Here is a 6,457-nt window from a genome sequence, read left to right as displayed (position 1 = left end):
AATTTGTTTTAAAAAAAAAAAAAAAAACTAAATTAAAATAATAGATAATATTAAAGACTAAAAATAATAATAATAATAAATAAGTACTCATAACAGTAGAATCAATCAATAGACCCACATATACAAACGACCAAATAGAAGAAAGTGTACCCCCCCAACATCAACATGACCCCAAATGACTTATTGTATTGGCGGCCCGGCTGTAATGATATAGCTTCAATGGTGCTGGAAGCATGGTATATTTTTTCTCCACTTGAAAATGGTATATGGAATTCATGAGGAGAATTTTAGGGGATTGTGCATTGAGAGGGTATGGATATGATTTTGCATGAGAGCATCTTTCCCTCTCCTTAGTATTGCCAAAAGGCATTTAATGCGTTTGCAGGCAAGAGGCAGGGACAACCACAGTGGTGACCCCGTCCCCCCACCCCCACAATTCTGCTTAGCTGAGCAGCTTGAGCCTTGAGCCCTTCTTCTGATTTTGTTTCTTTGCTTTCTCTCTCCACCCTATCCTTTTTACCATGCTCAGTTAAATTACAGGTGTTGGCCAGCCTTTCCTTTTTGGTCCTTTGTTCTTCCTCTCTTGTTTGCTAGTTGGAGAAACCCCAAATGCCAGTTAGGAAACAAGTGGTTCTTCGGAGTCACATATGACCCAAATTAGGTATGTGGGTACGTGGAATTACCAAAAATGCCAGCTAGGAAACAAGTGGTTCTTCAGAGTCACATATGACCCAAATTAGGTATGTGGGTACGTGGAATTACCAAAGAAGGTTAAAACTATGAGTTTCACCGTTTGATCCATGAAGGTTCCATACTTTAATCTCTCTTGTTTTTGTGACTTAGCTCACAAGGGCAACCAATGATTACAGGCTCAGTAGACTATTTGTCCTTTCTTTTCTTCTTTTGTTTGTTTGTTTTTATTATTATTATTATTATTATTATTATTATTATTATTATTATATCAAGTGTTAGGTATTTAAGGGATCAGATCCTCTCTTGGGCGGTGATCGCTCAGTTCTTACTTATAGTTATTTTGATGATCGGCACATATCCAAATGGTGATATATTGATTTTTGGTGCAATATTTCTATTTTGATCGTTAGAAGTACAGCTGTTAGATCATCGCTTGAATATGTATCGATCACCCAAATAGTTATAGATTGACTTGAGCGGTGAATAGTTATAGATTGACTTGTGCAATTACCGCTTAGGAAAAGAGCCGGATCCAAATCTAAAAGACTCATCCAATAAAATACCTTGAGAGGGGCCTCTTTATATTTAATGAACTAACATTTTTTTTTGGTACTTCAAAAGGGCAAAAGAGGATCTGTTTAGCAGGGAATAATTTGTTTGATTCAATTAACATGATGCCCTTAATCACACTTGGAACCCTAGATTTTAATTTTGAAGCAAGATGAAACAAAGATGCTCATCACCCAATATAACCATATGAGGAAGACAAAATGAAGCTCCTAGAATTGAAGCAGTCAAAAAAATATCTATAAGAAACTTAAGTTGTATTCAGCTACCAAATTTGCCCCCACCCTTCCCTTACCCACATGCACTGAAAGAAAAAAAAAAATGAAGAATAGGGGGAAAAAAAATCTTTTTGGGGGTATTTAAAAGGGTGTATTGTCCTTTCAGTTATGTGTGGGGTTCATCTGTGTTGGTTCCTTAATGATTAGAGACTTGGGTATGTATAGTTGTATCATCCGTGATACCACCTACCCCATTTTATGCAATCCAAGGGGAAGAAGACAAGATAATTATTTCACTATGAATTGAAAGATGATGAGTAAAGTATCTATAAAAGTAGAGAGGAAAAAAAAAATGAGACATGAACTTTTTCTTAAAATAATAACTAAGTATTGAGGAGAAATTTTTCCTCCACTACACAGGAAGTTTCAGCTACAGTTTTAGGGTCCTAAAACATTCCTCTTCCAAATTTTAGAATTATCGAACGTATTCCTCGTTGTTCTACAATACTCTCTCCCATCAATCAGAAAGCCATGGTCAAAAAAATTCCTTTCACTGTGGATTCAGAAAAAAACTCAATGTAAGAATCAAAGAACTTTGTTTGGTTTTATATCTAGATTTTGGTTCTCAATTAAAAAAAAAAAAATGATGGCCATTTTTTTCTTCTTCTTGAGGATGGTACTTAAAATCAAGGATGACATTAAAAATATCTATTACACTTCTCTTTTCAAGTGGAATCCTCAGTATGGGTTAAATCAACCACTAATTGTGAACTCTTAAACCATCAAAGGGCACAGTACAGCCAATACTGATGTCCAAATCCCAAATTAGTCAGTCCAAACATTTGCAAGAATATTAGTAAGACATACATAGACATAGGTAGAAGATATCCTCATCACCATCTGTTAAAAGACATTCTAGCTAGGATTTCTTCCTCCAAATTATAGTAGACAGGTTTTTATCATGTTAAAAGACAGCTTTAAGTAAGATGGCTACATGAGAGCTTCATACAAGTTCATTACTTGAAATATCCAAACAAGCAAACAACATCGAGCATTACTTTTCAAGTTTATAAGATCATGATACATATTTGGAAAAAGTTCTCTACGCCAAGGAGAGGGAATGCTAGTGCCCTCCTCTCATGAAATGACATTGTTGCCCTCCTATAAATGAAATTATTCCATGAAGTTTATAAGATCATGATATATATATATATATATATGGAAAAGGATCTCTAAGCCAACAACTAAAAGATGGTACTATAGCACTCACACACACTCTCTCTCTCCCCCTCCCCCTTCACATGAAATGACTGTGTTGCCCTCCTATATAAGAAGTTATTCCATCAAGTTTATAAGATCTTTTTTTTTTTTAGTTAAAAAAATGGTGCTCCATGGTAGTGATCATAGCCCTTAGGACAAGCTTCTGTATGGCAAGCAGTGCTTCTGCGGGACCAATGGCGATAGTGGGCATGTCAAGACTCGAACCCACAACCAGCTGACTCGAACGGTGATGGATTGAGGGCATTTTCACTAAAAGGATGCCCTCCTAAGATCATGATCAAGTTTATAAGATCATGACATACAAAAATTGTTCTTTGAGCTAGTATGGAAGGGTACGCTAGCACCATCTCTTTCTCTCTAACTCTCTTATTCATATGAAATGACTTCAATGTCCTCTCGTATATGAAACGACTTCACTGTCCTCTCATATATGAAACTATTCCATCACATCTCATTGGTGCACTCTTATATGTGGTTGTTATCAAGAACCTTCAATCATATATATAATATTGGTGGACTAGAAAGAAATTAAAGATTTAATATTTTTATGATAAGGAGACAGGCTACGTATAGAGTCTCGGAATCACTCTTGTATTCTTGATTGAGGAACAACAGATGCCTCGATAAGGATGCCATCACAATTTATAATCATGTTAGGGCTGTCAATACTATAGAATATGTCCAAGTACGGGCAGTTTTCACAAAGGTCCTTGAAATCTAAGGGCCACGACCTTCGTGGCCCCTCGGAGCTATAAGACACATTGTGCTTGAAGGCATAAGGTCCCAACATCTCTATCACCACATACGTTAAGGTGGTTTATGGCTTACAATTTTTATGGGCATATATATGACAATTTAAAAAAGAGTATGGCGTGTGGACGCATTGCCCACCAAGTTTGATTGAGACCGGCAGCTTTTAGCCTTATTAATAGATCAGAGATATTTAGATTAGTTATACCGAAGCTTCCATGTTGTGGTCAAGCAATTAAAAAATATGGGTCTGTCTAAATCGGGAGTGTGGTTGTTATTTTTTGTATTTATTTTTTTTCGTTTTTTGTATAATATATATCTATTAAAAAAATTTAAATACACTGATGCTTAAGATAATCGATGTTATTTATTGATTGATGTGCTTTTCAGAGAGTGTGGGTATCGGATCCCTTCCCCTATATCTAACCACTCCACCCTTAACCTATCTCAAACCATCCATAGGGATAGGTTCAGGTGGTTACCTTAGGGGAGAGGAACCTTCCACCTTGTAGGGTTCTCAGTGATATGAATATTGATAAGAGAAAATTGCAGTGTCACCCCCTACTTTTCGAAAAAACAAAACACCCCCTATTAATTTAAAAAATATCAAATTCATCCCTACCGTTAGCCATCTCTGTTAAGTGGTAGAATAACTTTTAGTTTTATTGTTAAATACCCAAAATACCCCCACTCAATGTGATTTGACCACCTTATCCCTGCCCCTTTTTCTAAACCAAAACCTGCAACTATCGGTTCTCCTGTCCTCCGGCGTAGGTTTGTGGGCATCCCTCCCCTTCGGTGAAGGTTCTCGGATATCCATTCCCTCTGATGAAGGTTAGTCTTTAGCTGATCCACGTCGCTACTTTTCATTCTCTTCAATTCACTCTCCTCCACTGCTGCTTCTTCTTCTTCTTCTTTTTGTTCCTCTGCTTGATTTTTCTCCTCCTTAGCTTCAATGGTGACTTGTTTGGTTCTCAAATAGGTGGCTTGCTTATTATACCTCAAAATTTGTTTGGTTCTCAAATAGGTGGCTTGCTTATTATACCTCAAAATTTTACAACAGAGTGTACGGGATATACTCAATATGGTTGCTATCCTCACGATCCAGGGTTTCACCATCATGCTCTATGGTTGAGGCCGGCACATAGAGAGGAGAGTGAGGTGCATGATCAATTGGATCGATCAAATCATCACTTTTGAGGTTCTAACCCAGCTTCCACAAGGTTGGAAACAGGAATATATGATGGATAGTAAGGATTATAATCAAGATGGGACCTTCCTTCATGAACAAGAGGTTCATCACTAGGATAGATTGGAAGTGCAACAGTTGGATAAGCTAGTTGTGGAGAGTAATCAGAATAAAGTGAATTTTCATCAGGGTTAAGGGTTTCAACAATTTGAGGGTTTGGGGAGTAAGAAGCAGGAGATGGTGAATATTGAGCATGAGAATCAGAGGCCTCTGCGTAACCAGACATCTCAGTTTAGCCTCGAATTTCTCCTTCACCAGGGATTGGTAAGGACCCAAGTGCAAGATCAAAACCAAGATCCAGTTCTACTCGCCGGGGTGAACGAGGTAGTCCCAAATACAAATTCGGATCCTTCCTCCTGTTCTGACCTTTGTTTCCTTCATAGGCCATTACATAGCCAAACTCAAAACCCCCATTGTACCCAAATCTTCCCTTCTTTTGTTCTTTCAGTCTCTAATTTCAATTAGAACAGAACAAAGCGCAGCCCACAAATGAAGCTCAGAACCCTAAAATTCCTCACCGTTAAGAAAAAAAGGTACAAACCCCTAGTTCATTCTAGCATCAAATATGGAAATATCAAAGGTTTTTCTAGAACCTGAAAGCCCAAGCCAGCAATCTAGCATCATAAACAAGAAGGGTAGGATTTTGGTCTTTGAATTTGGGAAAACAAGAGCGTTTGTTGCTTTCTTTTTTGGGGGAAGCAAATAAAACCCTAAAAATCAATACCCAAATCCTTTACACCTATGAAGGATTCGTACCTAGAGAGTATAAAGTTGAAGTGAGAAACCATGGCAGAATCAATGGGGACTGACAGAGGCTTTTGGGCATTCTGTTGTTCCCCTCCCCTCCAACGAAGGTAGTTGCTGGTTTTGGTTTAAAAGAAGGGACAAGGGTAAGATGGTCAAATCACATTGAGTGGGGGGTGTTTTAGGTATTTAACAATAAAACTAACAGTTATTCTACCACTTAACAGAGATGGCTAACAGTATGGATGAATTTGATATTTTTTAAATTAATAGGGGTGTTTTTGTTATTTCGAAAAGTACAAGGGGTGGCATTGAATAATGACCAAAGTTCAGGGGGTGGCACTATAATTTTCTCTATTGATAATTAGGGTTATCAATTGGTTGATTCGATTATGCTTTGGTAGTGGGATTAAACTATTTTTAGTTTGTAATGCATCAAGTCAAGACCAAACCCATTAAGCTGAGTTCAATTTCAGTATGGTTCGATTTGATTCGTTCTTTTATGAGATTGACTTAATAGCCTCTTATTGGGCTGTTGTTGGGTTTTAACTATTTGTTTTAGTTTTTATTAAAATTTACCAAAACTATGGCTTTTTATTTATTTTTTTGGGTTTGATTATTTTTATGATTTTTTAGTTTGATGTTAAATTCTACTGTTTTGTAAAATTCCAATCCAAAAACAAACCGATAAACTCAAGTTGAATCAGTGGATTTTGGTCGGTCCGATCAATTTGGGCTAAAAATTGACACCCCAAAATAATATTTTTAGATTGACTCATTTCCTAAAGCCCAATTTTATTTAGATATAACTTTGAAATTATCACTAATTTGGTGTCAACAAATTCTTTCACAAGCCTTTTATATTGACATCAAACTTTCAAATCGACCAAAGTACAAAGTTAAATTTAGTATAGTCATCTCATGGGCTAATATTTCAAACCACCCACACCAACCC

The sequence above is a fragment of the Macadamia integrifolia genome, chromosome 9 (assembly GCF_013358625.1).
Source record: "Macadamia integrifolia cultivar HAES 741 chromosome 9, SCU_Mint_v3, whole genome shotgun sequence".
Classification (NCBI taxonomy): domain Eukaryota; kingdom Viridiplantae; phylum Streptophyta; class Magnoliopsida; order Proteales; family Proteaceae; genus Macadamia; species Macadamia integrifolia.
Note: the sequence above shows the minus strand (reverse complement) of the source record.